This window comes from Myotis davidii, unplaced genomic scaffold (assembly GCF_000327345.1).
Source record: "Myotis davidii unplaced genomic scaffold, ASM32734v1 scaffold482, whole genome shotgun sequence".
Classification (NCBI taxonomy): Eukaryota; Metazoa; Chordata; class Mammalia; order Chiroptera; family Vespertilionidae; genus Myotis; species Myotis davidii.
The window spans coordinates 253,460-263,092 of record NW_006293550.1 but is presented as its reverse complement, the minus strand read 5'-3'; the positions used below and the strand labels follow the sequence as shown (position 1 = coordinate 263,092).

At 37.8% G+C, this 9,633-nt stretch overlaps 1 pseudogene; it reads left to right on the top strand.

The window, feature by feature from the left end:
- The first annotated feature begins 2,115 nt into the window (after positions 1-2,115).
- LOC102774580 lies at positions 2,116-3,865 on the top strand (annotated as a pseudogene).
- The last annotated feature ends 5,768 nt before the right edge of the window (positions 3,866-9,633 follow it).

The following is a 9,633-nucleotide window of genomic DNA, read 5'->3' as shown; positions in this document are numbered from 1 at the left end:
AAGGGGCTTGTGACCTCCAGGCCAACTGGCTATGAGAATCAGCTGTGTCTGGAGTGGGAAAACTTCTGTCCTCTGGGGAGGTGCTAATCTAGCCTTTGTCTGAGGCTATCTGGCAAATGCCTTTGTGCAGGGCTTGGGCGGGGATCAACAGGGCGGGTGGAGCGAGCAGTTATGGCTGCTCTCAGTCATGTCCCCAGAGGCTCTGCTTCTCAGAGTCCCAGCAACTGCTGCAAACCTTGGAGAGAAAGCTGTCCTTGAGTTCTGACCGATGCCAGACAGCCCCGTTTCTCCCGTTTTAGTCTGGGTCCTCAGAGACTTGCCCAGAACTGGAGCTCAGAGCCTGAGACTCCCCCTCAGCTGCCAGCCTGCTCCTCACACACCTCCGCACCTTTGTATTTTCCATACTGCGCCTCCTCTGAGTCTCGGTAGGCTGTTCTCTTTCCTTCTAGTTGACGAATTTCCCCTCAGCCAGCCTTCCTGTGGTTCTGGGTGATGTCTGTCCCGTCTTTTAGTTGTATTTTTGAAGTGGTTGTGCGAGGCAGCAATCTCCCATGTTTACCTATGCCGCATCTTGGTTCTCCCATTTTTTTTTCTTCACAGCTTCCAAAACAATCAAATAAAGGCACTGAAATCCACTCCATAGAATTATGTCTTGTAAAATGATATTCTGGTAGCTACGTATATCAACACCTCAACCTTCCATCTATACCTCATTCTAACCACCACAGGTAATATTCTTACTAATTGTAGTGCCCTTGTAAGCCAGTTTTGGACCATATGTACCATTCGTTGTTTGACTGAATCTTGATCTGGCTTCCAAAACCCATTCTGAAGATTTGTTATGTAGAGTTGACTCAAGTAACAACTGTCTTAACATGGGTACCCAGGAAAGTAGAGCCAGAGACAAAAGAATATATTTAGTGTTGGAGTGAGGGATAGGAAAGGAAAACAGAATGAAGAAAAGCTAAAATAGAGGTGCATTATGAACTGCAGGTTGATTTCACTGCACTTTATAAAATGCTTTATGAAATGTGTCTTAAAATGATCTGCCTGGGGGATGAAAGGAGGAACCATTTATGTTGTGACTTCCATCTCCCATTAGTTTAAGATGGCTCCTGGGCATTCACTCTCCCACACCTCTAGATTGGTCATGCTTAAATGCTGAGCAGGTGTCTGCAGACATCCCACACTGTGGCATTAGAAAAATTCTGAAGACAAGAGATTTGAAGCAGTCACTTAAAGTTCTAGGTATGTTAAGCTTATTAAAGTTCGTGAAGATGGGTCACTGAAATGGCAGCTGAAGAAAGGTGGGCTCAGGAGCATTTATTTAAAATTGGATTTGTAGGCAATAACTGGCTTTAATGGTAAATGTTACACATTAAAATGCTTTCTTTTTTGAAATTATTATGTATCTGAGACAGTTTCATAAAATTGAATTTTGAATATAGTATAATCATTTTAGGTTAATTATAAATAATATAATTAATAAAGGGAAATATTTCTGCCACTTCTGTGTGCAAACTGTGTCACTGGGTTCCCAGTTTGTTGGATATGTCTCATCATAGGCTTTTTTGTCCTTCCAATTTCTGCATTTGCTTTTGTCTTTAACTATATTTGTCAGTGATTTGCTTCTAGTTTATATTACACAACAGAGTGATGTTGCTGCCAATGAAATATGTTGCACTATATTACTCATAAATATTTGCTTGAATTGGATCAAAGCTCCCTTGAAACTACAGGCATACCTTGTTGTATTGCACTGTGCTTTACTGAGCTTTGCAGATACTGTAGTTTTTACAAATTGAAGATTTGTTGTGAGCAAGTCTATCAGTGCTATTTTCCCAACAGCGTTTGTTCTGTGTCACATTTTGGTAATTCTTACAATATTTCAAACTCTTTATTATTACATTTGTTATGGTGATCTGTGATCTTTGATGTTATTATTGTAAATGTTTTGGGGCTCCATGAATTGTGCCTACATAACACAGCGAATGTAATTAATAAATGTGTGTTCTGACTGCTCCAATAACGAGTATAGCCCATCTCTCTCCCTCTCCTTGGGCCTATTACCTGAGATACAACAATATTGAAATTAGTCCAATTAATAACCCTACAATGGCCTCTTAGTATTCAAGTGAAAGGAAGAATCACACATCTCTACTTTTAAATCAAAGGCTGGAAATGATAAGCTTAGTGAAGAAGGTGTGTTGAAAGTCCATATAAGCAGAAAGTTAGGCCTCTTGCACCAAACCATTAGCCAAGTTATGAATGCCAAAAAAAAAAATGTTGTTGAAGTAATTAAAAGTGCAACTCCAATGAACATACAAATGATGAGAAAGTGAAATGGCCTAATTGGTAATATGGAGAAAATTTTAGTGGTCTGGATCAGGGACAAACAAGCCACAATATTTTCTAAATCAAAACCTAATACAGAGAAAGGCCCTAAGACACATCAACTTTATGAAAACTAAGAAAGGTAAAGAATCTGCAGAAGAAAAGTTTGAAGCTTGAAAAAGTTTAAGGAAAGAAGCCATCTTTATAATATAAAAGTGCAAGGTGAAGCAAGTGCTGATGTAGAAGTTGCAGCAAGTTATACAGATCCAGCCAAGTTATAAGATCCAAGTTATAAGATAATTAAAGGAGGTGGCTACATTAGGTAACAGATATTAAATGTAGACAAAACAGCCTCATATGGGAAGAAGATGCCATCTAGGACTTTCATAGGTAGAGAGAAGAAGTCATTGCCTGGTTTCACAGCGTCAAAGGACAGACTGACTCTCTTGTTGGGGGTGATTGCAGTTGGTGACTTTAACTCGAAGCTAATGCTCATTTATCATCCTGAAAATGGTGGTGTTCTTAAGAGTTATACTAAATCTACTCTGCCTGTGCTCTACAAATGAAACAGCAAAGACTGGATGATAGCATATATGTTTACAACATGGTTTCCTAAATATTTAAGACCACAGTTGAGACCTACTGCTCTCTCTCTCTCTCTCTCTCTCTCTCTCTCTCTCTCTCTCTCTCTCACACACACACACACACACACACACAAAATTACTTTCAAAATATTACTCAATTGACAATGCACCTGGTCACTCATGAGCTCTGCTGGCAATGTACAATGAGATAAATGTTTTCATGCCTGCTAACACAGCATACATTCTGCAGACCATGGATCAAGGAGTCATTTTGACTTTCAAGTGTTATTGTTTAAGAAATACATTTTGTAAGGCCATCACTGCTGCAGATTATTCTGATAGGCCTGGGACAACTACATTGAGAACCTCCTGTACAGGATTCACCATTCTAGATGCCATTAAGGACATTTATGATTTATGGAAAGAGGTCAAAATATCAACATTAAAAGTCTGGAAGAAGTTGAGTCTAACCCTCAGGGAGGCTTTGAGAAGTTCAAGATTAAATGGAGAATGTGAGTGCAGTGGTGGTGGAAATAGCAAGAAAACCAGAATTAGAAGTGGAACCTGAAGATGTGACTGGGTCTCTGCAATCTCATAATAAAACTTGTAACAAATGAGAAGTTGCTTATGTATGAGGGAAGAAAGTGTGTTTTTTTTTTTTCAATGAAATTTCCTGATGAAGATTATGTGAAGATTATTGAGTGATAACAAAATATTTAGAATATTACATAAACTTAGTTGATCAAGCAGTGGCAGGGTTTGAGAGGATTGACTCCAATTTTGAAAGTTTTATTGTAGGTAAAATGCTATCAAATAGCATCACATGCTACCGAGAACTCATTAGAGAAAGGAAGAGTACATCAGTAAGTCACATTTCATTGCTGTCTTATTTAAAATTGCCACAGATACTCCAACTTTTAGCAGCTGTTACTCTGATCATTCATTAGCCCTCAACTTTGAGGCAAGACCTTCCTCTAGCAGAATCATTATGACTTGCCTAAAGTTCAGATGATGGTTAGCAAGACATTATTTTTAAAATAAGAAATATACATTTTTAGACATAAAGCTATTGCATCTTAGTAGACTACACTGTAAACATAAATTTCATATGCACTGGGAAGCCAAACATTTTTTGACTCATTTTATTATGATTTGCTGTATTGCGGTATTCTGAAACTGAACCTGCAATATCTTCTAGTTATGCCTGTGTATGAAAGATGAAGTAATTTCAGGGCTTGGCCAGCTCCTATTAGAAACACAAAGATAGTTGGAGTTGAGATGAGTTTTGAGCTTTTCCCCTTCATTGTTTTATGGATCTGTTTTATTAAATGATCAAGTGTCAAATGGGAAATCCTAAGTGATCAAGGATAATGATGATAGCTTGTGTCTTATTTATTGTTGTTAATGTCTCTGGCACATTGTATGTATGCAATAGTTGAATATTTATCTAAGTTTATTTTTATTATTTGACTTTGTTGTTCTATAAGTTACAGCCTCACCAAAATATCTTCTTTCATATCTATTATTATCTTATGTTTTCCCTTTGTTTTATTATTGCTAATTTAACTTTGCTTAATTTTCCCTAAACCAACTCCTTTTTCCTATGGTTAAAAATTTCCTAGTCTAGTTTTTATATTTATGTCAATTAATTACCCATTTTAAATATGTTTAAATTTGTTTCTTGTGGCTAAAAACATTATTTCAGATATAGCTCCATTTTTCTCTTATTCACTTCTTTGGCCCAAAATGACATTATTCTCTACTACTATTTTCCAGAAGTTTCATTGAAGTATAATTATCATACAGTAAATAACACACACTTTTTTAAATTAAATTTTTAAAAAGAATTTTATTGACTCTTTTTAGAGAGAGGAAGGGAGAGGGAGGGAGAGAAACATCAATGTGTGAGTGAAACAATGATTGGCTACTTCCTGCACACCAAACCCACCAACTGGGCATGTGTCCTGACTGGGAATCAAGCCAGAACTCTTCCAGTGCATGGGATGGACACCCAACTAACTGAACCACACTGGCCAGGGACAATAAATCACACATATTTTGTCATATGTACATATTGATAGAAATTGATAAGTTTTGGCATATGTACATACTAGTATCAGTGAAACCATTGCCATAATCGAGATAATGCACACATTCATCATCTCCAAAAGTTTGCTTGTGCTTCTCTTACCTACCTGCCGGACAACCATTAATTATCTGTCATCTACATTAAATTCCTTAGAATTTTATGTCAGTGGATTAATGCGTTCTGACTTGTTTTTTGTTTGGCTCTTACATTCAGTGTCATTATTTTGAAAATCATCCATTTAGTTGTGTAAGTAGTTTGTTCCTTTTTGCTGCTGAGTGGTATTCAGTTCTGTGGATATGCCACAAAGTTTATCCATTCACCTGTTGGTGGACATTTGGGTTCTTTCCAGCTTTTGCTTGTTACAAATAAAGCTGATATTGATGTTTTTGAACAGTTTTTTTTGGTATGGATAAAATTTGTCCATACAGATTTTATGCATACACATTTACCCATAATTTTGTATGAATTAAATTAATTTCTCTTGGATAAAATTTAAGAGTAGAATGGCTCTAGAATGTATACATAACCTTTTTAAAACACTGCTTCCCAAAATGGTTATTGCCAGTGCATGAGAGATCTGTTTGCTCCACATTCTCAGCAATAATCGGTATGGTCATTATAAAATGGTCACCCAGCCCTGGCCTGTGTGGCTCAGTTGGTTGGGCATTGATCATCCTGTGCACTGAAAGTTTGCTGGTTCAATTCCCAATTAGAGCACATATCTAGGCTCAATCCCCAGAAGGGGGCATGCAGGAGACAGCAGATTGATGTTTCACTCTCACATCACTGTTTCTTTCTATGAAAAAAAAATCTTAAATAAAAATGAAATGGTCACCTAAATAGATCAAGTCTTAATCTAAAAAAACCTATAAATGTTACCTTATTTGCAAAAAGAATATCTGCAGATGGAATTAAATGAATATTTTGAAATGAGATTACCTTGAATTATCTGGATGGGTCCTAAATGCCATAACAAGTATCTTTTTTTAATATATATATTTTATTGATTTTTTACAGAAAGGAAGGGAGAGGGACAGAGAGTTAGAAACATCGTTGAGAGAGAAACATCGATCAGCTGCCTCCTGCACACCTCCTACTGGGGATGTGCCCGCAACCAAGATACATGCTCTTGACCTGAATTGAACCTGGGACCCTTCAGTCCACAGGCCAATGCTCTATCCACTGAGCCAAACTGGTTAGGGCCATCACAAGTATCTTTATAATAGCAAAGCAAAGGAGTTTTGAGAGACACACAGAAGAGAAAATAATGTGGAAGTGGAGGCAGAAATTGGAACCCAGGAATGCTATAGATTTCTGTTTTAAGTTAACAATTTGTGGTAATTTTTAAAAAAATGTATATATTTTTATTGATTTCAGAGAGGAAGGGAGAAGAAGAGAGAGATAGAAACATCAATGATGAGAAGGAATCATTGATTGGCTGCCTCCTGCACGCCCCCTGCTAGGGACCGAGCCCACAACCTGGGAATGTGCCCTTGACCAGAATTGAACCTGGGATCTTTGAGTCCACAGGCCGATGCTTTATCCACTGAGCCAAGCCAACTAGGGCATGTGGTAATTTTTCATGGCAGCCTCAGGAATCTAATGCAATGGGTTTGCAGTACTCAGAAACATGACACGGTCTTGATCAATTGGATACATCTACCCAGGACTTCAATGCTTTAATGAGTGATTCTACGAAAACACAATAGATAAACTCACAGAGGTAAAATAAAATGTCTACTGCTATAGTCATGACAGTAGTTGGTGGCCGTATTGATAATATTGTAATAACCTGGTTATCATTTAACAGGAAAAAAAAGGAAAGACTAGATATAGAAATGCCATTATTATGGATTTGTGAGAAAACTGCATTTAACATTATTCAAGTCTATTCATTACAGATCCATGGGGGAAGGGACTAGAGAAAAGCACTGTAGACATACACCCAGTAAAATCTGAGTACGTGGGAGGCTAATTACCAGTAAGTCACACCTGAAAATGAGTCAGTGGCCAGAATGGGTATGGTCACTGCAAGTTCCCAACTCTAACTATATAAACTTCTACAAAGGAGCCACACTCTCTTGGCTCCAAGGTGCTGAGCCCTCTAGGAACTACCTCAGTGGGTTGCACTCTCCTGCGCCCCAGGCACACGGCCATGTTGGGCTCCAAACATGGACTAGTGGACTTTAATCTGGTCTAAATTCTGAACTTCACCAGGCTGCAACAAGGAACGGAAACTCTGGACCCACGCCCTGTTTCTGACTCTGCTGAACTCTGCTCCTATTCCAGGACTGGCTTAGGGGGCAGGGGACTAATAAAGCCTTCTTCCACATCCCATCCTCCCATGGGGGCTTCTGAAAATCATTCCAGCTGTGCTCTAAGAACATCGCTCCCCCAAACGACAGGGAAGTTCCATCCATTGGCATCAATGTGACCCAGAGTGCTTGAATATCTTGCAGTGCTGATGTATTATCCTGCTTGTTGTGCTTTGTATTTTTGCATGTTAAGAGCTACCTTAGCTTCTGTCTACTTTCCAAGCCTGGTTCTCTACAGTCCTATGGATTTAATGAGACCCCTGTTTTTGTTTTTCTCCAAATAAATTCTTCAAAATCACAGTTGATTTATACGAATTATAATTCTAGGTTTGTAACAGATTCAGACAAAAATATTAAAATGCTTTTCAGTTTTTTAAACAAGAAAGAACAGTTTTTCTTGTACTCTTTTTTTTTTTTAAATAAACATACAATGTGCTTTGGAGTTAACAGTTCCTGGGATACTTATTGATGTCTTTTACTTTCTCAGAAGCCAAAATTTAATAAAAACATCTTTTTAAATCTTGTGACAATATTACCCCATAATAGACAAAATCAACATCAAATTCCACTTGGAGTAATGTTTTGAGTTCAATACAGGTGGATCTGACAGTGATATGGTACTCTTTAATATAATTCCCTACTCCAGTGTTTATCTTACCCTTTGGGCCACATCCTCCTGCACTCAAAAGACCAGTGCTCTGTTGTTGTGCATTACCAGTGTAATAGGTTTTATGTCACACTCATAGATGCCACCATTATCCTCTTCATTCTCACACAGCCAAATATGTTAATTGAAGTTTAACATGTCTTAGCCACATAGTGTACTTTGCAGTGATTAATTGAAAAAGTTTTGGATTTACACAGGATATTTTCCAAAATATTTTCCCATTCAAGAAATGTTTGCAGATTAAATAAATAGGATATTTGCATTATTACAAACCAAACAAACCTCAATTCAATTTTCTGCTTAGTGTGTTTAGCTTCTCTTAAGCTCTGTTTACATAATGCCTTATAAACAACCTGTCCTCTGGGGGAAAATCAGTAAAAATATTTGATAATTCATAGCAAGATAACTGCCTGATTAATTATTTTTACTACTTGGTTATACTTTTATATAGAAACTAGTGGCCTGGTGCATGAAATTCATGCATGGGTAGGGTCCCTATGTCTGGCCAGCGATCAGGGCCAATCAGTGTCTTCTGGCCGCCAGCTGAAGCCTTCCTGCCAGCTACCAACCAGGGCCTCCCTTCTCCATCTGCCAGCTGCTGGCTGGGGCCTTCCTTCATTCTGTACCACCCCCTGGTGGTCAGCACACATCATAGTGATCAATGGGTCTCCCAGTCGAACTCCTGTGGGGGCAATTTGCATATTAGGCATATATATATCTTAGGGCTGAATTTTAGTTTATTTCTCTTCCTATCAAATGGAATTCATAGAGAGCTAATTAGAATTTCCTATGTTTTTTATCTTTTTACTTAAATGGGTTACACTTGAAAAATAAAAGAGAATTAAAATCTATCCAGGAGATTAAATACATGTCAATTTGGGACACTGGGACCAAAAAATATACTTTTTGTCTTTACCTCTAAAATTTTCTCTGACAGTGAATGTATATCCTTAGTTTTTTATCAAGAGAAAAATATATTTCTTGTGGTCTCAATATTAAGAATGAACTTAAATTTACTGCTATCTCATGTACACATAGGAGACCTGTCACTCTTGGTATTGGGCAGCATCTCCAGTTATTAGTTACTATTATCAAAATTATCTCAAAACACACTATCTTTGCCATGCTATTCATTGCTCCCTAGTAACAAGCTTTTATATGTTTAGTTCAACTATATTATTTTATTCTCAAAGTAACCTTTCTTGCTGTTGTTAGTGAATATCAGGAGGATGATACTTTAAAAAAATTAAATAATATAAATTTGATTATTAACTGCATAGCCTCTATATATTTGCTTCTCCCAGAGAAAGACATGTAGATCAATCTCCTTTAATCTACACTAATAAAAGAGAAACATGGTAATTGGTGTACAACCGCTACCCTTCCCATTGGCCAATCAGCGAGATATGCAAATTAACTGTCAGCCAAGATGGCCACCGGCAGCCAGGCAGCTTGAAACTAACATGAGGCTTGCTTGCCTCAGTGAAGAGGACTCCCAACGTTCCCCGCCTGCCACTGCTGGGCTCTGAGCTGCAGTTTAAGAAACAATGTTGCAATTATAGAAGCTAAACAAACCCCAGAAACCTGCTTTCAGCCAGCCGGCCTCGGAGCTGGAGTTGAAACAGTGTTTCAATTATAGAAGTA